The sequence below is a fragment of the Pelodiscus sinensis genome, chromosome 4, assembly GCF_052426305.1.
Source record: "Pelodiscus sinensis isolate ZL-2025 chromosome 4, ASM5242630v1, whole genome shotgun sequence".
Classification (NCBI taxonomy): Eukaryota; Metazoa; Chordata; order Testudines; family Trionychidae; genus Pelodiscus; species Pelodiscus sinensis.
This window is the reverse complement of record NC_143055.1, coordinates 42330206-42353831: the sequence shown is the minus strand read 5'-3', so window position 1 is coordinate 42353831 and position 23626 is coordinate 42330206.

The following is a 23626-nucleotide window of genomic DNA, read 5'->3' as shown; positions in this document are numbered from 1 at the left end:
ATTCACCATTTCCAGCCAATGGGAGCTGTACGAAGTGGTAGCCCGGTATGTACTGCTTCCCATAACTTCCAGTCAGGCTTTCTCAGAAAATGACAAAGGCCAGGGCCATTTTGGCTACATTTGCACTGGCACGTTCTCACGCAAAAACTCTTCCAGAAGAGAGCGTCTACACTGGCATGTGCTTTTGCGCAAGAGCATCCATGCCAATGTAGATGCTCTCTTGCGCAAGAAAGCTCTGATGGCCATTTTAACCATAGGCAGGGGCGGCTCGTGAGCCTAGGCGAGCTAGGCAGCTGCCTAGGGCGCCGCTGGCCTGGGCACCCGATGATGATGTCACGGGGTGCCGGGGCGCCTCATGATGACGTCACAGCCCTTGACGGCCGTGCAGGGAGAGGCGCCGATTGCGCCGCCCCACCTACGGTGCCAGCTGCTGCAGCCGGCCTCGGGCCGCTCCTGACCATAGGGCTTTCTTGCGCAAGAAATTCATGTTGCCTATCTACACTGGCCTCTTGTGCAAGAACAGTTGTACAAAAGGGCTTATTCCTGAGCAGGAGCATCAGAGTTCTGGTTAGTTTACTTGCACAAGAACACACGGCCAGTGTAGACAGGCAGCAAATTTTTGCACAAGAGCGGTCGTTTTTGTGCGAGATTGCACCAGTGTAGACACAGCCTTTGAGTTTAGAGGCCCCAGCCCAGCCCAGCCCAGCCAAAAGTGTATCTAACTTCTCATCCACAGGGTCATACTAAAACAAAAATCAGTCCCTTTTCCGGAAAAACTTGCCAGCTGTCTACACTGGCCACTTGAATTTCTGCAAAAGCACTGACTTCCTACTGTAAGAAATCAGTGCTTTTTGTGGAAATACTATGCTGCTCCCATTCGGGCAAAAGTCCCTTTTGCGCAAAACTTTTGCACTAAAGGGCCAGCGTAGACAGCTGAGATTTGTTTTGCGCAAAAAAGCCCCGATCATTAAAATGGCGATCAGGGCTTTTTTGCGCAAAAGCGCATCTAGATTGGCCACGGACGCTTTTCCTCAAAAAGTGCTTTTGCGGAAAAGCGTTCGTGCCAATCTAGATGCTCTTTTCCAAAAATGCTTTTAACGGAAATCTTTTCCGTTAAAAGCATTTCCGGAAAATCATGCCAGTCTAGACGTAGCCAGTGAGTTGCAGATATAGGGCTGATGTGTATTGTCTTGTTTGGTTCATAGCAGTATCTGTTTGAATGAAAACTTTCACGCATATCAGGCTGAATTCAGTGTGTTTCACTTTTGTAATAAATAGAAACAGGTGGGAGAATATTAAATACACTTATAAAGGCCCCAAAAATCTTTCAGATGTAGTTCAAATTCAGGATATGCAATATTACACTAGTAACTTTTTCTTTAGTGCCAGTTTGATTTTTATAAGCTTCAGAAATATTTTGACAATCTCTAAAACTGCTACAAGGCTTCATGAAGCCCTGCCCTCATGTAGTTCTGCACTGGACAGACATTTTGAATTCTGTTATAGCTTCCAGGTTTTCTTCATTTTATAAGCCCACCCTCCCATTCAAGTTAGTTTGTAGAAAATATTAATTTGCCACTTTTAGACAAAAGGTGAAGTTGTTTTTCCTCCTGGAGCACAGGAAACCTGTACAATATTTGACACTGGTGTTTCTAGTACGTCTACACAGGAATAAAAGTCCCATGGCACAGCCAAAGCTAGCCCTTGTCAACTGACTTGGGCTCCTGGGGCTAAACATTTCTTTGATGATTTTCAGGCTTAAGCTGGACCTGAGCTCTGAGACTCTTCCCCTTCATGGGATCCCACTCCTCAAGCTTCAGTTTGAGCCTGAACATATACATCCTGATTTTACTGCCTCACAGCTCAAGTCAGCTGAGCAAGGCTACCCATGGTTTTTTGCTGTATAGATGTAGCCTAAATGAAAGTGATTATAGAGCTAGTTGTTTAGGTGACGCTGATAATCCAATGTAACACAAAGTCTTTAATAATAGAACACAAACTCAGTCTTCCTTCTCAACAGTCACAGATGCTTTTCCCTGAGGATCTGGCTTTCTGCCTTCTAACACGGGGTAGGCAATAAGTGGTCTGCAGGCCAGACATTGTTCACTAGGGCTAGCGAACAGTGGTCACCAGACACTTTATTTATCTGCATGATTGCAGGTATGGCTGCTTGCAGCTCCTGTTGGCCATGGATCACCATTCCCAGCCACTAGGAGCAGGCCCTATCAGAGGGAGGACCAGGAGGGCCATTTGGCCCAGGCCTCAGGAGACAAAGGGGCATCAACTTTTGACATTTTTCTACCAAGTCATTTCCATTTATTATACACCTTGCTGTTATAACAGAGACAACAAAAGAAGATATATAAACCTGCAAAATATTGATTTAAATCATCATGGGACCACGGGCTGTGAACCACAATAGGCCTAGTTTGGGCAAAATAGCACCAACTGACAGCTAAGCAAGTAAGCACGTTACTGACCAGAGAAGATGGTACAAAACACACAGATCTCTCAAGTATTGTGACAGGGTCAGGCCAGAGGGCTAGATTAAAGAGTGAGAAAGGCAGCTCTAAGGCTGTGTCTAGACTACATGGCTCCATCAATGGAGCCATGTAGATTAGACAGATAGGCAAAGGCAAATGAAGCCGCGATTTAAATGATCGCGGCTTCATTTCAATTTACATGGCTGCCGCGCTGAGCCGACAAACAGCTGATCAGCTGTTTGCCGGTTCAGCGCGCTAGTCTGGACGCTCCCGCGCCGACATCAAAGCCCTTTGTCGGCAGCCCCATTATTCCTCATGGGATGAGGTTTACCGGGGCTGCCGACAAAGGGCTCCGTCGACGGAGCCATGTAGTTTAGACGTACCCTAAGAGTCCTAGCTAACTAATTAGGAGAGGGTTACTTCAGGCAACCAGGAGAAGCAGAGACAAGGCTGCTATAAATCAATTAGGGCCAGCTGATCTCACTTGAGGCGTGGGGAGGAGAGACTTTTTAAAAAGCCTTCCCTGGTGGGAGAAGGGGAAGAAAAGGAAGTTGGACCAGACAAAATGAGAAAGGGAACAACAGCATTGCCAGAGACAGCAGGAGGGAGGGAGGAGCTCCAATGCGGAGTCGTTGGGGTACCTTCCCCCCAGTAGCCTGAGGGTCCAGCTGGTACCTGGAGAGGACTGTTTACCCAGCCCAGGCTGACCAGGGGGCATCTGCCCCAAATCCTTTTTAGTGGAGAAACAAAAGCTCAAATCCCAGCAAAGGCAAGCAGGACCTGTGCTATAGTATCTAGACTGTGAACTAAGCAGGGGTCTGGGACCCAGGAGTGGGACTGGTCTTGCCACACTATGTAAGCACACTCTTAAGAGAAGATGCAATAACATATTGACACCTTGTAGGATAAGGAGGGCATAACAGGATAGCAATTAAGAATATCTTGCTCAAATTAGCAGGTATGAGGATAAGGACAGTAGCTAAAACCATCTAGAGTATAATACATTAAGGATGTTAACCAACGACTAGTTGAGTAGTCGATGGAATTTCCATCGACTAGTTAATAGGCACTTTGCCATTCCTCCTCTGAAATGTACAAAAGCACTTGCTGCGGGTCTTGTACATTTCAGAGGAGGAATGCAGCGTGCAGCCCCGGGGCTGGCAGGAATTCACCCTGACTCTGGGCTCCACAAGGATGATTACTCTGTGTCAGGTTACTGGACTTTAAAGTGAGAAGACAAATCACTGCTGCCCCATGCGGGGGGTGTTGCCCCAAAAGTCAGTACAAAGGAGGCCATGTGAGGTGTCACATGAAAGCTTATGTTCTACTGATTCTGTATATGCCATTTATGTATTTGTATAATATCTGTATGGGAGTTATAAATATATACTCTGCTGATGCTGGAAAATTCTCTGTCTCAGACAGAGCAATAGGCAAAGAATGTTCAGCCAGTGGCTATTCTAATTACTGTAGCAAGGAGACAATGAATCTCTAGGTGCCAATACACACCTGAGGAATGTGACTGATACCTGCAAACCAGCCAGGGCATAATGGCTGCCAGCATGTGAAACAGAGATAGGTCGCTCGACCATGTGACCTGCTTTGGCCAGGAGGATGCCAGGAGAGGTATTTTAAGTGCCATGTTGCACCCTCCATCTTGTTTTTAGTTCAGCTCCTGATCCCAGATGCAGCCTTGTAGGGAACAACGAGCTGGAAAGAACCGTGGACTCATCCTGATATAGGGGCCGTGTCTACATTGGCGCAATCTTGCGCCAAAGCAGCCGCTTTTGCGCAAAAACATGCTGCCTGTCTACACTGACGGGGAGTTGTTGCGCAAGAACACTGATATTCTAACGTGTGAAATCAGTGCTTCTTGTGCAAGAACTATGATGCTCCCACTCAGGAATAAGCCCTCTTGCGCAACTGTTCTTGCACAAGAGGCCAGTGTAGACAAGCAACATGACTTTCTTGTGCAAGAAAGCCTGATGGCTAAAATGGCCATTAGAGCTTTCTTGCGCAAGAGAGCATCTACACTGGCATGGATGCTCTTGCGCAAAAGCACATCTCTTGCGCAAAGGCACATGCCAGTGTAGACGCTTTCTTGAGCAAATACTCTAACGCAAAAACTCTTGCGTTAAAGAGTATTTGCGCAAAATCTTGCCAATGTAGACGTAGCCAGGATGTACACCAGAGACTTTTAAGATAGCAGTTAATAACATCTCTGCTAAAAGCCTGCATCGAGAACTGGGTGATTCAATGCATGTAATGTATTTTCTTTAACAACCTTACTTTCATGCTTTTCTTTTGAAGGAATAGAATATGGACATCGTATGTGAAGCAAGCAGAAGTTTATTACACACAGCACTGGGTGGAGTACCACATAATTTGCTTGAGCTCAGTGAACACTGCCAAACAATAGGTTACAACTAGTTATATAGGATGCTCAATAGGCAGATCAGATTGATGGGAGGGGGAAAGATCCCGGATCCTCTGGATAGATGCTAATAGTAAAGCAAGATACGTGAAATAACATAAAGTTACATAGGCTACGTCTAGACTGGCATGATTTTGTGAAAATACTTTTAACGGAAAAGTTTTTCCGTTAAAAGTATTTCCGCAAAAGAGCGTCTAGATTGGCAAGGATGCTTTTGCACAAAAAGTGCTTTTGCGCAAAAGCATCCATGCCAATCTAGGCGCACTTTTGTGCAAGAAAGCTCTGATGGCCATTTTAGCCATCGGGCTTTCTTGCGCAAAAAATGAAGGTGCCTGTCTACACTGGCCCTCCTGCGCAAGTATTCTTGAGCAAGAGGGCTTATCCCTGAGCGGGAGTGTGAAAGTATTTGCGCAGGAAGCACTGATTTTGTACATTACAAAGTCAGTGCTCTTGTGCAAATTCAAGCAGCCAGTGTAGACAGCTGGCAAGTTTTTGCACAAAAGCAAGTGCTTTTGCGCAAAATCTTGCCAGTCTAGACACACCCATAGTGTTTCCAGTAAAACAAGTATTTAAACAAAGCAGACATCAATTATCAGTTGAGTGGTGATATGTCTGTCAGCTTCAAGAAGTTATCTCTGTAGGATGTGGTCCATCCTGGGATTAAAGCAGAGACATTAGGAGTACTTAACAATGGCACAGTTGTGCCTAGCAGCATTGAATGTGTCCTGTCCTGTCTCCCACCCTGAGCTAGGTGTGTGTGTGGGGGGGTAACCATCATGTATATCATAGCCTGCCTTAGAAATGTTCATCCTACACTTTCCTTTAGTAATAAACCTTTAGATTGTAGATTCTAAAGGATTGGCTCAGCATGGTATTGTGGGTAAGATCCAGAGTGTAAATTGATTGGGACCTCTGGCTGGTTTCTTGGGACTGGAAGAACCCGTTCGGGATAGGTGTGATTGAGTTCTAAAACCCCTTACCTGTGTGCAGGCCTGGGGCTGATGAGGCACAGGAAGAGCTGGGGTGTCAGAGGGATTTTGCTCGTGAGGCTTCTGGCTGGCCAGATTGGCAGCTGAAGCGTTCGGTGTGATTGGTTTGTGACCTGTTTGGAAGGTCTCCAGTCTGGGGCTGTAAGGAGCCCCAAGTTTTGAGCAATTCACCCTGAGTGGACGCCCTCAGCTGTGCCCAAACCTGGCCCGTTTTGTGACACTTTGAAATGCACAAGAGCCCCTGGGGGCTCTTGTGCATTTCAAAGCAGAAGCACCTGTATGGAGCCTGGAGTCAGCAGGATTTCCCGCTGGCCCTGGGCTGCCTGCAGTGTGCCAGCTTTGAAATGTAGAAGAGTCCCCAGTGGGGGTTCTTGTGCATTTCAAAATGGAAGCGACCTCATGGAGCCTGGGGTCAGCAGAGGACTCAGAGTTGGACCAGATCAGACTGGTCTCCAGGCTCCATGCTGTGCTTCCGCTCTGAAATGCCACAGCTGACCCCGGACTCCGTGCGGCATTCCCTGGAACCCGGGATCAGCTAGGGAGTCCCCAGCTGACCCCAGACTCCACGTGGTGCTGCCGCTTTGAAACACTGTGGTGGTGTTGCAAAGGGGCAGTGCCACACAGCTGATCCCGGGCTCTGTGCGGCACTGCAGCTTTGAAACTCCGTTGCAGTGTTTCAAAGTGGCAGCGCTGCATGGAGCCCGGGGTCAGCTGTGTAGCACTGCCACTTTGAAGTACCCTCCCCCACACTTATGCTGCCTTTATCTGAAAGAGGCAGCAAGGGGCGGGGGTGAATCAACTAGTCGACTCGACTATCTGATAAACATTTGCTGCCACTTTGAAACATGCAGTGCTGCCGCTTTGAAACATCAAGGTGGCATTTCAAAGGGGCAGCACCACACAGAGCCCAGGATCTGCTGTGTAGCACTGCCACTTTGAAGTACCCTCCCCACACACTTATGCTGCCTTTATCTCAAAGAGGCAGCAAGGGGCAGGGGTGAATCAACTAGTCGACTCGACTATCTGATAAACATTTGCTTATCAGATAGTTGACTAATTCTTAACATCGTTATAATACATAATTTTTTTGAATCAGCATATCAAAGGAGAAGTCATACGAGGGGCATCTTTGCACTTGTCTAGGGAACAAGATCAGATGTCCTTACTGAATTGGTACAATTGTTGTGAGAACATGTTTGTTTTCATACCTGTAGCTCTTGTAGGGCACTAATACTGACTTTTGTTGACAATAAATCTGGTCTAGTGCCTTCGCTACTGAACCAATGTCTGTGGTTTTTCTTATGAATAAGATTGAGATCTGTTAATTTAGCAGATCTTAATCTTTGCTAGTGCAGCTAGAATCAGAGCTCCAAGAAAAGAAACTCTAGTATCTGTGGCGTAGTGGGGGTGCTGTCTGCTCTGTGTCCTGGGGTCCCCCTGCGCTGTGATGGGAGATTCTCACTGACTCTCCCAAATGTGTATTAACCCAGACACCCAGGCTCAGCCTCCCAGGGAGAGAGACAAAGGAAGGAGGGCGAAGACCAACACCTGGCTGGGGGGCAGGGCTGGAAGAGAGTTTTTTAGTTTCTGGCTGGAATCATGGAGGAGGAAGCCTAAGCAAAGGGTTGAGATTTAGGGGCCCAGTCTCCCCCATTTCAAGGGGGGCTGAGGCTTCCTAGACCTGGCCCTGTAACTGGATTACATCTGTGCTGTGCTGTATTCTAGAGAAGCAATAAACTCCCTCTATTCTACTGGCTGGTGGAGTCTGTTCGTGCCACTACGGGGGTGGAGGAGGTGGGGGAACCCCGACGTGCTGCCACAGTAGCATTAATATCACTCCTGCATCAGCAACAGTATGTAGCACTAACACACTCCACAGTAAACCACATTCTTATTACTGTTAACACTGCTTGCCCTTTTGAAACAGTATTATAACACTAATCTTAACAGTCAATGTGGTTAGTTACAGTTGGATAGGGAACCCAATGGAGAAGGGGTGTGTGTGTGTTTTGTGAGGTGTGAATAGAGACCAAAGAGTGTTGAAGTTAAGTGATGTGTAGTATTGTAGATGGTGGGTTGAGGAGCATGAACATAAATAGTTGGTTGCTCAGTATGCTTGTAAACCTGTGTTGCTTGCTTTGGGAAATGGTGCAATTTTAACGTAGTGTCTTTTTGTGTGGGGACAGCTAATGAAATGGTGACAAAATGTTTATTGTAATGGATTATTTAAATGGTAAAATTTTAAAGTGACTGTAGCTTTAAATTATGAGAGATTAAATTCTAATTAGTATATAAATATAACATGATAGACCATACTATGATAACTTTCTATGTCTATATTACATGCACATGCTAGCAGTAAACTTAGAAACACAGTGATAAAGGTGGGATTTTAATTTTATTTGCACATGAGAAAGTTACAGTTGCAGTTTAGCATAGGGACTCTACTATACATATTCAGTGGATTTCGGAATTTGAGCATTCAGTTAATGATTTTGTAGAAAAGTGTGCCCCCTGCAGGATTTAGGAGAAACAACTTTTTAGGGAACACAATATTAACTGCTAGAAATGGCCCAGCCCCACTTTCTTTTCTAGAGAAAAAGACCCTTTCTTGTCAGATAGCTGGTTATGGGTTTTGATTATCCAGTACTATCCTTCCTGTAGACCAGGGGTGTCCAAACTTTTTTCAAAGAGGGCCAGATTTGATGAAGTGAACATGCGTGAGGGCCGACCATTTTGCCTGACATTCTTTGAACCATTAAAATTAAATGCAAATTAACTATTTTATGCAAAGTTTATTGCAAACGGCATACTTTTCATTTCGTCACATGGATGACAAATTTAAACAGGTGTTAAATCACTCTGCCTTTCATATCTGAAGGCCAGATGAAAAAAAAATCCAGGAAGCTGAAATATGTCAGGAACATTGTAAAGTACATTACATATTATTGGTAATAAAGGTTGTCTGTCAAATTTTAAGTTCAAAAAATATGAACAGGAACATAACACCAAGTATACATGTTGTGTCCAAATATATTTATAACTGATTTAGACCAACTGACATTAACTGAGATTTTACAATGTATTCATCTCAATACATATGGATTCATTGGGGGCCTTAAAAAATAGATATTGCTAATGTTGAAGAATTCTCTACCAGCTCTAGATGTGAATGGGTATTGAAAGTATAATGGTAGCTCAGTTTGCTCACAAAGTCACTATAGTCTCTATAAAGCTGAGTCTCTGTCTACACTTAAAATGCTGCAGCAGTATAGCTCCGGTACTGCACCTGCACCACATCAATATCAAGTAGAAACTCACTACACCTATGGGAGGTAATTCACCTCCCCAAGAGATAGGATCTAACTAGACAGAAGAATCCATTAACCTAGCACTATATACATAAGGACTTAAATCAATTTAATTCCAATGCTCAAGAATTTTCACACCCCTGAGGGATGTAGCCAGGTTGATCTAATTTTTTAATGTAGACTAACGGAACACTCCAGTCCTCACACACAAAGAGGGAGATGCATTGCAGGGACTGCAAAGAGGGAGTGGGCTGCAGGGAGAATTAGAATACCCATTTCAATAAAAAAGGTAAAGGGATTGACAAAAGCAAGAGGATAGTGCAGGAAGAGAGACATTATAAAAATCCAAAGACAGAAGGAAAGACTGAGAAACAGAGATCTGAATAACTTAATTTTAGAGACAGGCTATCATCCAGTTAAAAATGGTCCTATAATATGTTGGTTTATATTAAAATAACTGTTTCAAAAATTTAAAAACAATAAGCAATCCTGTAACATCTTACGCCACATCTAGACTGCACGCCTTTTTTGACAGAGGCTTTGTCAACAGATACTGTCGACAAAGCCTATGTTGAAAAAGAGCATCTAGACTACGATCAGTATTGTCGACAAAGCAAGCCGCTTTTTCGAAAGAGAGTTTAGACGTTCTCTTTCGAAAAAGCACAGTTTGCATGCAATAGTGCCTTTTTTTGAAAGAGTACTTTTAAAAAAAAAGGCAGTATTCCTTGTAAAATGAGGTTTACTGCTGCTGACAAAACTGCCACATTCTGTTGACTTACTGTCGACAGAACGGGGCAGTAGTGTAGACACAGGTATAGATTTGTCGACAAAACTATAAAAGTTGGCTTTTGTCAACAAAAGCTCTTCCGGGTTACAATCTACTTGCCACAGGCGAATAGATTGTATTATTTGTCAAGCCCTATATATTTATATATAGGCCTATATAATATATATATATTTGTTAGTCTCGAAAGTATCACAGGACTACTTGTACTGAGCAAATTAGTTGAAACTATAGTTAAGAATAGAATTGTCAGACACATAGATGAACATAATTTGTTGGGGGAAAAGTCAACATGGATTCTGTAAAGAGGAATCATGCCTTATTAATCTACCAGAGGTCTTTGAGGGGGTAAATGAGAAGTGAATCAAGTGTACAGTCTTTACAGCACTGGAACATTACTAAGTAATGCAAATGGACACTGGGATAAACCCCCAACCATATATAGTTCTAATGTGGGCAGAGTGGGACTATTTCTGACACATGAAGGGTGTCTCTTAAACAACATATGTTGAAAACTCTTGGTTTAGCTTGTCACACAAATAAAGTTTCATTAAATTTAAAATCACATTTACCATACAATTTTCTTCAGTAGGTAACTGAAAAAATATATCCTTTTAATTCTATCATGTTTTCACTAATAGGCCTTCAGTCAAATCTCACTTTTCCTCGGGTCCTTTTAAATGACTGGACCAGCATTTTGGGGGATTCTTTCCTGGTGGTCATTGGTGAAAGGATAGGGAAGGTGATATCCTAGACCAGTGGTTTCAAAGTATGGAGCATGAACTGGGTTGCAGAATATCAGACACTGGGTCACCTTGCTGTGGGGTGACCAGATGACCAACGGGGTGCTAAGACAGGCTTCTTGCCTGTCCCAGCACCACAGACCATGCTGCATCTTGGAAGATGGCAGTAGCAGGTCTAGTTCCTAGCTGGGGAGGCCTGGGGCTCTGTGAGCTACTCCCCACCACAAGCACTGACTCTGCAATCCCATTGGCCATTTCCTGGCCAACGTGAGCTAGGGGGGCAGTGCATGTGGGTGAGAATAGTGTGCAGAGCCACTTGTACTCATGCCTCCAACTAGGAGCCAAACTCACTGCTGGCCACTTCCAAGGCACAGCACAGTCCCAGGTGCCAGGACAGACAGGAAGCCTGCCCTAACATGCTTGCTGCCAGAGGTAAATCTGCACCCCTATCCTCTGTCCCAGCCCTGAGGCCCATTCCAGCCCAAAGTCTTCTCCTATGCCAAAACCCCTCATCCTGAAGGCATCATAGAACCTGCATTCTAGTCAAAAGATATAATTATGTTGGGTTGTGGGCATCAAAAGCGTTCTTTAACTAGGTCAATAATATAGGTCAAAAATAATATTGTAACCCAGAAGAGCCTGATTTGGGCAATCTGCATATGCGCAGAACGATCTGTGCATGCACAGATTGCCGGACAGCGCGGCTGGCGAGCAGGGTTCGCTGCGGTTCGGCAAGCCCTGCAAATGAGGGAAATCAAAAATGCAAATGAAGTGCTGATTTACAGATCTCATGCTTCATTTGCATTCCTCTTTCAAAAGTGGAATGTAGTCTAGATGCACCCTATCTGACTCTATACCAGCTCCAGAAATGGGCTCTTGTGGACAACCATGAGAAATGGGACAGACTTATCTGTGTGTTCCAAATGGGTTCCTCACACTATCCATCTCAGGCAGCCAAATGATGAACAGAAAATAAAGTTCTATTCACTTCTCTAACTGTTCATGGTACTCTCCAGATAAATGGAAGACCATGAACCAGATATTTTGCACCATAGTGTTACCAGAACCTGGTAGCAATGGTGGTTTAACTGGCCACAGGAAGGTTACCTAACGTTGGGAGATCCTGTGGTGGTAGTAATAAATAACCAGTGCAGAAACTTCTGTGTCTGCTTAACCTTAATCCTCAGGCTCCATTGTAATCTGTGGGCATTTCTCTCTCACTTCTAATCTATGGGCATTCAAATCCTTCCATACAACCAAAGAGGATGGGGAGCACAGCATTGCTTATTCAAGCTTGGGTGAATAGAGAGGGTTCTTCTGGTTGTTTTGGGGGCGTGAGAGAAAGACCAGAAGCAGAAACAGAAAAAATAAATGGAAACTGCCTGCCTAGCTCCTCTACTTTACACTTAAACAGCAGTGGTGGTGGGCACAAAAGAGGAACTAGTGAAGGAGGAACCTCTGACTAATAAGTGTGGACAGTGAATCACACAAACCTTAATAGCCTGTACATATTTGAACTAGCACCAAACATATGCACCCAAACCAGAAAAATACTGTGTTAGGGAATTTGGGTCACCTTATATTGTTCTCTTCTCATTAGACAATGGGGACATTCTTTCTTTGCTACCATTATTGTCAATAGGCATGCCCCTCAGTCTGTCTCTAGACTACAGGCAGTCTCTTTAATGTTCTTTTACTTTGTCCCCTGGTTTCTTCCCGTTTTTTATAATGTGCTACAATAGGCAGACACTGGATTGTTCTCTTTGGAAATGATGTTTTTACCTCACACCAGGAAAGATCTGCAGTACTAACTGTTGGGCATGAAGAATGCTATTTACACGTTCACACAGCACTCCCTCCCACACTCCCTTGTACTAGGATTTCAGGATGTCTGGAATTGTTAATAGTCATTCCAGACAACTTTTAATAGAATTCCATGGCAACACTTCTCTTTAGAGGAGCCACACCCTAACAAATTTGCATTTGCCATTAGTAATCTAGTACTCTGAACAGCAGGAATTTTCATTGGAAGTCTGATTTCCAACCATTAATAGGTACTACTTGGGCTTGACCAGTTCCCAAAAGATAGCGTTCTCCATTGCTACATGGGAAAACAAAGATTTCCAGTGCTTTGTGTCCCACCTAGCTTACTGAAATCAGCATGCTTATATAGCCTGTTGCTGGAGAATTTATAAGCCTCCTGTTTCCTTACTATTATTAAAACATGCCCCTAGAGGAAAAGAGTGCTCACTCAACAGACTCTCCTCCATCCAATTAAGAGAATTTATAATGGTTGCATGAAATTACAGAGTGGTTTCTTTTAGATCCCTAATTGAAGTATTATATGAAGGAAGACTGAAAGAATTGGGCTTATTTAGTTTAGAAAAGAGAAGACTGAGAGGGGACATGATAGCAGTTTTCAGGTATCTAAAAAGGTGTCACAAAGAGGAGGGAGAAAATTGTTCTTCCTGGTCTGTGAGGACAGAACAAGAAGCAATAGGCTTAAACTGCAGCACGGGATGTTTAGGTTGGACATTAGGAAAAAGTTCCTGTCAGGGTGGTTAAACACTGGTATAAATTGCCCAGGGAGGTTGTGGAATCTCCGTCTCTGGAGATGTTTAAGAGTAGATTAGATAGATATCTATCAGGGATGGTCTAGACAGTATTGGGTCCTGCCATGATGACCTCTCGAGGTCCCTTCCAGTCCTAGTATTCTATGATACTGTTTGTAGGGGTAAACTGAGGCAGTCCATGATATTCTGCTAAGAATCCCTATTAAAATCCTAAATTTGAGGCAAGGCCTGGAAACACACAAAACAAGCAGCTAACCTAACCCTGGTCGCCCTGGCAACCACATTCCAAGAGGGCTTCACTCCGATAAAACCCTGGCTGGTACCAAAACCAACTTTATAGAAGTCGTTCTCACTGTCTCCTTTAATCCTAGATAAGTATGAGACCCAAGGACTATGCCAACACGAGGTGGTATCATCTCGCAGTAGATGCATCATAATTTCAACAAAGTTGCCATTAAAATGCTTGTCTTGCTTATGTTGGCTTATTTAGCTTGTTATGAATAACTACCTGTATTATTGATAAGATGTTTAATTGGCAATGGGCGGAGATGCTGTGTAACCTTCGTAGTTTATTGGCTTATGTGCTCATTACATCTTGCCGTCAGACCCTAACTACTTCCACTCCGCTTATCTGCTGCCTATATAATCTACTGTAATGTTTTGATTAACTACTGTTCACCAGGTTAACCCCTGAGGGACACTCCACCAGCTGGTGTACAATAAATCCTCAGCTTGTTTTCACCTGCATCCAGAGTGTCCAGAATTATTCCCTACACTGTTGTAATGCTGGCAGACCTGGTGCCAGCTCATGTCAAGACTCTAGGCCTCATTGAATATGCATAGCTGAAACCTATCTGGCTTATGTCTGTTAGCATTGTAGAAATAGATATTAAAGTTATCAGAATGTGTTAACTTTATGGAATGCTTATAGGATGCCGGATGAATTAACCCTACTTATAGTATGTGTATCCTGTGTTATAAACTAGTGTTTAAATGTTTGTTCTGTAACTATAAAAAGTGTTTGCTAAAATATTAAATCCGCCCCCCGTCATACTAGTTTACCATGAGATGTTATCTCTGCCCAACAAAAGGCCTACAGAGACTACAGAAGCCATTGTGGTCTAAAGACTACTTGATTGCTTCCCCCATAGCTCTGAAAAGAGTATGTGCACAAACCCTTATCTGATCACAGTTTGATTGCTGGGGGAAGAAAATAAAAATCCCTGTTAAGGAGAAATTGTTATCCCTGTTCTACTTGAGCTCTAAAGGGCAAAGATTTCTAAGCATAAGCAAGGGGTCCTCACCTGTTTAGCTGGGTTAGGCCTAAAGAACATATAAAACCTGCATATTATACTAGCTACTATCATCCTTTGTCACCTAAGACTGTATCTTGGCTATGTGTTTACTTGCTCTAATCTTGTAAATAAAGCATTGATGTCACACTCATATCCCTTCTTTCTTTCTTTCTTTCTTTCTTTCTTTCTTTCTTTCTTTCTTTCTTTCTTTCTTTCTTTCTTTCTTTCTTTCTTTCTTTCTTTCTTTCTTTCTTTTCTGAGGAAGTGAGTTATAGCTCACGAAAGTGTATGCTCTAATACCATAATAAATTTGTTAGTCATTAAAGTGCCTCTGAATTCCTTGTTGTTTCTTTTCTTAGTTAATAATGCTTTAGTTTTAGTATAGGATTTGCTTCAAGCATTGTCTGAGAAATCTGTGGTGCACTTGACCTGGGATAAGTGGCTGGTTGTTTGGCACTAAAAGTAACCTGCTTATTGTGATTTTTAGAGTAAGGAGTGTGATTTTTAGTCCCAGAAGCAGGCTTACCTGTGCTGCAAGATTGACCAGAGTGCTCAAGAGGACTGTCTGTGACTCCATGGTAAGGCTGTCATAGTGCTTGCAAAGTTCATAATTGATGCTTGCTTGGGGAAATCTAGTTATAGAACGTATAACTAGTTTGTTTCTTGACAATCTGGCCTGAGGTTGGAATTCATAGTTGAGAGTCATTCTAGATGGTTTATTTGGGAAGAAATAAAATAGTGTGGGTGTGTCAAGTGTGTCTTCTATAAAAACAGATAAGTAGGTGGTATTTCCTGAAGGCAGAAGGAAAGAAGGCTACTGATTGTACCTATGTTGATCCCCAGGGGATCTTTGATTTGGGAAGCATCCTACAATAGACTTCACCATATGCATTCCCATGTTGCCTTACACAGAAAAGCAGACTTTTGTGTTCCTCTTCTGTATAAGGAAGAGGGTGGAGTATGTGATGGGATGTAAGCACCTGTCGCCATCAAAGAGATGAAGGGTTAATAAACTTCTCTGGAAAGGAGGAAAAATACTTACCACAACTGGAGAGATTGTACAAATTGCTAGTGGGAATGGCAGACAGCTAATCATGAAAAAAATATGCCTCTCAAGGCAAGAGTATGGCCCTTACTCCAAGGGAGGGTTATACTCCTTGACCTCAAGACTGAAGAGATCCAACCTGTAGGATTCAGCATTCAATGAGGATAAAGTTGGGACAAAAATATGATACTTTGCCTATTTTAGTTGTACAACTGTATTCCTGAAAAATACACAGATATGACACATGGTGGCAGACATTGTAAGCATGGCCTGGCTCAATCCTACCCACATAGCTGGACAAAAGGAAGAAACAGGTATCTCACCCTAGCCCCAGAGATCCCTTCTTCCTGCTCTCCTGCTGCCCCCCACTTGTGTTAAAACAAAACAGAAAATGCAAAGTAAAACATCAGATTTAAATCGAAGAAATATGGCATATAGGTATGGTGACCATATTTTTGGACCCCAAAATAGGGACACCTTAGCCATACCCACTAACACCACTAACCATGCCCATGTCCCCTTAGGCCCCATCCACCTACCACAGGAAGCCCCTTCCCTTGGGGGTAGTACTTCTGGGTTCAAGAGGTACATGTGACTAGAAGTAAGTGGTGTCATGTGACCACTCTAAAAACTCCTCCCACCATCCTCTACCAATAGGGATGGGTTTCAGAACTATAGGAGCCCCCCCATGCAAATATACTGCAATTGAATTAAGCCTAACCCCAGATCTAGGGTCTCAGGACACTGTAACACTAGGGGTCCAATCTCAATTCAAGATGAGATCCAGGATCCGAGAGGTATTATTCTGTAATGTAGATGCAGCCCAATTTGACTAAGGCCCTGAGAGTCATCCAGAACTATCCCACAATGGGACAGCTTCCATAGTCCTCTAAATGGATGATGCTTAACAGTTCCAATTAACAAGTTATCAGAGGATGCTGGAGCAGCATCCCACCTGCTGCGGGCAGAGGGTTGCTCTACCCCCACAGAGGGCCTGCTGCAGACAGAGGTTGCTCTTGTCTGGAGCAGCCCCTGTCCCTGGGGAATCTGGGGTCCCAGCTGGCAGGGACTGCACAGTGTCCAGTGCAGCCTCTCTCTGTGGGGAGTCCAGCTTGCTGTAGACAGGGGCTGGTCCAGATGGGGGTGGGAGCCAGAGATAACCCCGGTGTGACCTAACACTAACTGGTTAACTGATGAATGGGAATTTACATCCCTAAGGGATGGACTGCAACTGCATTTTTTGAAGTTACTGCAACATTATTAAGTGTCCTCCATTTCCACAAGCCAGAATGACAATACTGAACTAACCATGAAAACTACAGGGCGGAGAAGAACATGTTACTAACCCTCACCACCACTGCTTACATTGCCCATGGAGCTGGGATATTTTATATGTAAAGCTACTGACAAATGTATATGTCAATATCATGATGGCAATGAGTATATTATGTAAATACAGTAGACTTCCGATAATCTGGCACCTTTGGGACCTAGGTGGTGCCGGATTCTCGGATATGCCAGAGTACCAGGAGGTACTATAAGGGGGCATACTCCCAACCCAATACCCCTCCCCACCTTATGCTCAGGTCCCAGAGCCGCTGGTACAGTCACGAGTCTATCTCCAGGTTCTGGGGCACGTGTGCTGAGCAGCCGGCTTTTCAATGAGCTGAATGGGACACCGTGCACAACTCAATCTGCCTCCCCTTCCCTCTTCTTCCCTTCTCCAGAGTCAAACACCTCCTCTCCCTGCTGTCATCCAATTTCCCTTCTCCCCCAACCTTATGTCAAGGTCCCAAAGCACCTGCCCGTGCTCAGCGGCCAGCTGCTAGCATGTGCAGGCTGGACGCTGTGTGTGTTGGGACTGAAAGCTTTATTTTTTTATTTTATATTTGTATTTTAGGTTTAATGATATAGCAATGATTTAATATTTTATTAAAACAAAGTTCTTTTAGTTAAATGCATATTTTTTTGCTTTAAAGTTTAGTAAGTTTTGCAATTGGCCTAAGTAAAAAGACAGAGCTTTGATAGTGTGTCTGTGTTAATAAGAAGACTAGAGAAATGTTGAAGGCTGAGGCCTTAATTGTTTAGTTTACAATGCCTTTATGCTTTGCCCAGTGCAGATACTGATGTTATGCTTTTCCTGGAGAGTTCTTGTAAAAAATTGTTTACATGTGAAAGAGGTATGTATGTGTTAAAATAAAGCTGCGAAAGTTATTGCTCAGAACCAGATGACCAAAGAAGAAGAGGTGAGCGTGGGTAAAAACTAAACTGCCCTGTGTCAAAGAAGGACCATCTATAACCATCGATGCATACCCCTACTCACAGGATAATTGAACTATTGGCAGCTTAAGGGCCTTAAAGTGGAGCTAGCACCCCTGAAAAACAATTAATTTCAGGATGAGCTTTGGAAAATGTTTTGGGAACACTGACATCAAAAAGATAACATTCCGGTCACAGGCTGATGCAGCAAAATCCATAGACTTCATCAGAAAAAAGGATTATAAAAGCAGGGTGCTTTGCTATGGAACTTTGAGTTCGTCTTGCCACCAACTCCAGGGGAGCATCGGATTGATTGACTGACAAAGACCCTGCTCTTCCTCTGTGATCCATCTAACTGGCCACTAGATTAATACAGAATCTGAACCGGTAACTATAACATCGTCTGGTAGGACTGTGTATGCATGGTGTTTGTGTGTGTAAGTAATTGAAAAGCATATGCAACTGTTGTATTCTCAATAAATTCGGTGTACTGCCTTTTCCCCTTTAAAAGATCTCGTGTGCTTTGTTTAAGCATAACGTGTGCTGGGGACCATGAGCGGAATGGCTTGGGCCGTGAGCACGCATACGGCTCACAGCAGTCTGGCTGTGAGAGCTGCTGACCTGATCAGTTCCGGGTTCCATAGGTGGCAGGTTTGTATAATTTTTGGTGGTGCCCCATTAGCCACGCCCCCCCGGCCCACTCCCATTAGCCACTCCTCTGGAGGTAACACACTCAGAGCAAGATGGACACATGACCAGAAGTAAAAGGTGTCATGTCACCCATCTCGAAGGACTTTTCCCACCATCCTCCTACCAACAGAGATTAGTTTGGCCCCCACCAAACTTCCCTCATGCAACTATCCTGCAATTGTATTAACCCAATGGCTGTGTCTACACTGGCGTGATCTTGTGCAAAAGCAGCCGCTCTTGTGCAAAAACTTGCTGCCTGTCTACACTGGCCGCGTGTTCTTGCACAAGTAAACTGACATTCTACTGTATGAAATCAGGGCTTCTTGCGCCAGAACTCTGATGCTCTCGCTCAGGAATAAGCCCTTTTGTGCAACTGTTCTTGCGCAAGAGGCCAGTGTAGACAGGCAACATGAATTTCTTGCGCAAGAAAGCCCTATGGTTAAAATGGCCATCAGAGCTTTCTTGCGCAAGAAAGTGTCTACACTGGCAAGAATGCTCTTGTGCAAAAACACATGCCAGTGTGCACGCTCTCTTCTAGAGGAGTTTTTGCAGAAGAACTCTTCTGCAAAAGAGTTCTTGCGCAAGAAGCTGCCAGTGTAGATGTAACCAATGTGTGTGACATTAACTCAGGGGCAGAGAGGCTGGGGGAAGTGTTTTCTCTGAGGCTAAGTCTACACTCGCGGCTTCTTATGCAAGTACAGCCGTTCTTGTGCAAAATCCCACAGAGCATCCACATCGACCGCCTGCTCTTGTGCAAGGAAATTTACAGTATGGTGTGGTAAGAGAGGGTATCCTGTGCAAGAGCTGTGCTCTTTTCTAACAGGTGTAAGCTCTCTTGCACAAGAGGGCAGTGTGGACGCTCGGCAGGGATTTCTTGTGCAAGAAACCCCTATGGCTAAAATGGCCATTGGAGCTTTCTTGCGCAAGAGAGCATCCCCACTGCCATGGATGCTCTTGCGCAAAAGCACAGCTCACACATGGCAGTGTGGACGTGTTCTTGTGCAAGGAGCATTATTTTATGGTGTGTTCATTTTATCATAGGTGTGGCTGCTATGATAAAGAAACAAATATTTTGGTTTAAGAGCCAAATAATTTTAAAGCAATTTCGACACAAACACCTTATTGCGGTTGGCAATGCCCATTAATTCTTTCCATACCGTGACTGTGGAACAGCAAATTCAGGCCACGCAAGCTAGGATGCACAAGGCAAAGGCAGATGACAGACTCCCCTGGGGATACCTTTGTCCAGTCTAAGGGCAAACTACTGCCCCCTTATCCAAAGCCACAGAAAACTGGCAGAATCTGGGCAACTCTACTGCCCAATGTCAGCATCTGTTTTAGGCAATGAGGAATGATAAGGTGTGAACCATGTTCCATTAATTCACTCTGCCTACGTGGGACTAAAGGCTCGACTCCACCCTTAGAGCTAGGCATGCATGCACAGCTCTCTCATGTTGGAGAATTTTACTTGCAATTACAAAATGTGAGTTTTCCAAAACTTTACTGCTTCTAGAAAACATTTTGCAATCATAAGGGAGATTCCTACACTGCCATTTGTGGAGAACTGGATGGTCATATGAAGCCTGACTTGCCTCCTACTTTCCAGCTACTAACCTGTATTAAGGAAAGTGAAAAGGACACTAATTATTGGGCTAACATTACTCTTTTAAGGTAAGAAATTTCTATTGTTGACACAAGGATATTGTGAAAGGGAGAGGACAACCTCTGCATTGCCACATGGACCATGCAATGAAAAAGTTTGAGAAGCCCAGCGGGGTAATACATAACCAGGGCCCTCACAAATGTATGCTCCATTTTGACCAGTTTCACAACCAGAGGAGGGCTTTAAAACTGGCCACTTTCATGTTTTCAGATGTTCATATCTGAAATGTCATTCTGTGTTAAGTGTAGGGATCCCAGCACAAAAGGGAATCACAAAGCTGAGGTGGGGGAGTCGAAGGATTGCCACCCTGACAGCTGGACTCTGAAAGCAGCACAGCTGTGGAGCTTCTTGCAGCCAGGGGAGATGGAGGTGGGTCAGATCTTCCCCATGCTGCTGGAAGCCTTCAGAGCTGGCAACAGCTGCGGTATTTCCTGAGGCCAAGACAGGTAACCAGACGGGGGAAGGGGCGGGGAAGGGTTGATAACCTTCTAAGACCAACCATACTGAGGAAGAAAAGTCCCATCCCTCCCTAGTGCTGCGGATGAACAACTGGAACCAGGTGAAAAATTGGAGCGCCCCAGCTGAGGTGCCCCAAACCCTGCCAATCCCCTATCCTTCAAATAGTTAGATTTCACAGAGTAGGTCTGATTTCATAGTGTGTGACTCCCCTGCCTATGAACCCCATTGCCCAGCTGTCTGTCCCCACCTGTGTGCTCCTCTCCACTGTCCTGCGACCCCCCTACCTCACCTCCCCCCTCTCTTCTCTTCCCGCGGCTCGGCCTCTGCCCAGCAACCCCACACCCCACCTCCTGGCCCACTGCAACCCTACTGAGGTTCTTCCTGGAGGGTGGCGCGGGGTGGCTGCTGCTGCTGACATCACCAGCAACGACCGCCCCGCACTGCTCTCCAGGAAGTGCCCCAGGAGGGGCCAAGCTTCGGGGCTGCCCATGCAGCGCTCCCAGTGCCCCAGGGTGGCCTCCGCAGGGCTCCCCGCCTGATCCTTCTTGGGCCAGAATGCCACCTCGCCCCCTGGCAATGGGCCAGCCCTGCTCCGAGGAGGCCAGTCTGCCCCTGTGTGCAACCCACCTTCTGCCTTCCAGTTTGCAGGAGGGCAACTCCAGACCACGTGGTGCAATGCTGAGCTGCATGGTTTGAAAGTCCCGGGCCGTGACGTCACGCCATGCCCGGGTGTCTCCCCTCCCAGCTGTTGCGTGGCGTGTCAGCATGCGGCGCATGCGCTCTCTGCCCCACAGGGCCGTTTTGGTCAGCGCTGGGGAATACAAGGCTCCGGGACCAACGGGGAGGATGCACGGCTGGCGGGGTGGGGGCTGAGGCCCGCTCCAGGCAGGGCCGGGGGAGAGACCCAGCTCCAAATATTGGTGGAGCAGGGCCCCCAGCTCTGAATATTCCTGGAGTATGGGCCCCACGAGCCCATATAACTTGCCGCCTATGCTGGGTTCTAGTTGATGCCGGACTATCAGAAGTGCTGGACAACTGGATACCAGACTATTGGGAGTTTTACTTTAATACCAAATAATAATTGCCAAATGAGACCACTTCCCAAACTGCTTACAAAGGGCCTAATCCAATTTAAATGTTAAGTTAGGATTGAGACCAAAGCAATCTGTTGATATGACTCAAAAAGATCCAGATAACATTTAGTCACCCTTCAAACATATAAGGGACCAATCACTAAAAGCCCCACTGCCTGGTAGAGGTGATCTGTGAAGAAAATTGGAGAGACTTTGAATTTACTTCTGACTGCAGCGCTTTCTCTCACTGAATGTGGGGTCTTCAGAACAGGTTTCACTTTGTGTCAGAATAACTCAGAAATGTGTCATCACAGCTAACTCCATTCAGGTCAAAGCAACATGCAGCCCAAAGACAGAAGAACAAATCCCTTGAAACTGGAAGTCAAAACATCTCACCTTTTCAGAGAGCTCACAAAGGGTCTTATTCACCCAGAGACATGAGTCATGACAACTCTCGCTGGAGAGAGACCATATATCCTGCCTCTCTATGGATGCACCAAGTGTTTTCAGGTGGCATCTTACCATGCTGTTTAAGTCAACTGTTTGGATGATGAAGACTCACAAAGAGTCTGTCCATCATTCACACTGGAGCAACATGGTGATTTCACCACCGGGGTAACAGACCTGATCTCTCTGTGGGCTCTTGTGGAGCAGCAGATAGCCTACAGCGGCCTCTCGGGGGGAGAGGCCAGGAAGTGCCTCTATTTCAATGATTCTCAAACTTTTTGGCCTGTGGACTATGTATAAACCTTTCTGCAGACAACCAATTGCTAATGGAAACTCACATTTAATTACGCAATTGTGCCCAAGCCTTTTGCTAGTGCTGCAGCTAGGGAAAATGGTTTAATTTCAATTATTAAACAGATTAAATTTTTTAACTTTCTCATGTTACTTTATCAAACTTCATTTTAAATAAAATAAAATATTAATTTATGTCCAATACAAAAGGTTTCAATGTTTTCTTTTCTTGTGGCAGGGCTAGGCAACCTTTTTTGGGTCAGGAGCCACCAGGGTTGGCCTTACCATGAGGCGAACTGAGGCAGGTGCCAGACTGTGGGGGGCGCCACTAGGACCCAGAGTGTAGAAAATTGTGTCTGCTGCTGGTGCATATGTATTCTCTCTAATAAAACTAAGAAAATTCATGAGAGGAGTAGAACAGGAAGAAGGCAGAATTTAAACCTTTCAAAGTTTTGGTCCAAGCGAGGGGGCATAGGGACATCATTTGAGCTCCCCGCCTCAGGTGCCAAAATGTGGTAGACTGGCCCTGGGAGCCACTGACCCATTTAGTAAGTTGAGGGTCAGTAACATGGAGTCAGCAGGCCTAAGGCCTGCAACATGAAAAGAGCAACAGGCCTGCAATCTAGTGAGCAAGACTTTGGTTCAGTAACACAGGAGCCAGGAAAGAAGCCCTATTGATAATTGTGTGATTGTGTAAGTTAGGTCGAGCATGGAAAGACACAGGGAGGCACTGGGTACAGACTGTAAGCCAAAGAGGAGTAATGGAACATCTTAATAAGAAATGTCTTGGTACAAAAACTCCCTAAAAACTAATGCACATACCGACCTAGGTTCAGGACCAGGTCGGAATTGACAGCATGAAGGATAGTAAGTAAGCCCCCCTTCCATAAGGTGAGGGGTGGTAACTAGGCAACAGAGGGTGGTAACCTAGTATGTAAAGAAATGATGTAAGTTGTTTGTACCTGTCTATAAAAGGACACCGCAGAGGGTGCTCTCCGGCTGACCTTGGGGGGGGCGCACTAGGTGCCTGAACGGCAGGTGTCATTGCCTAAACTTACAGAGTGCACAGTAGCTTAACTTTGACTAA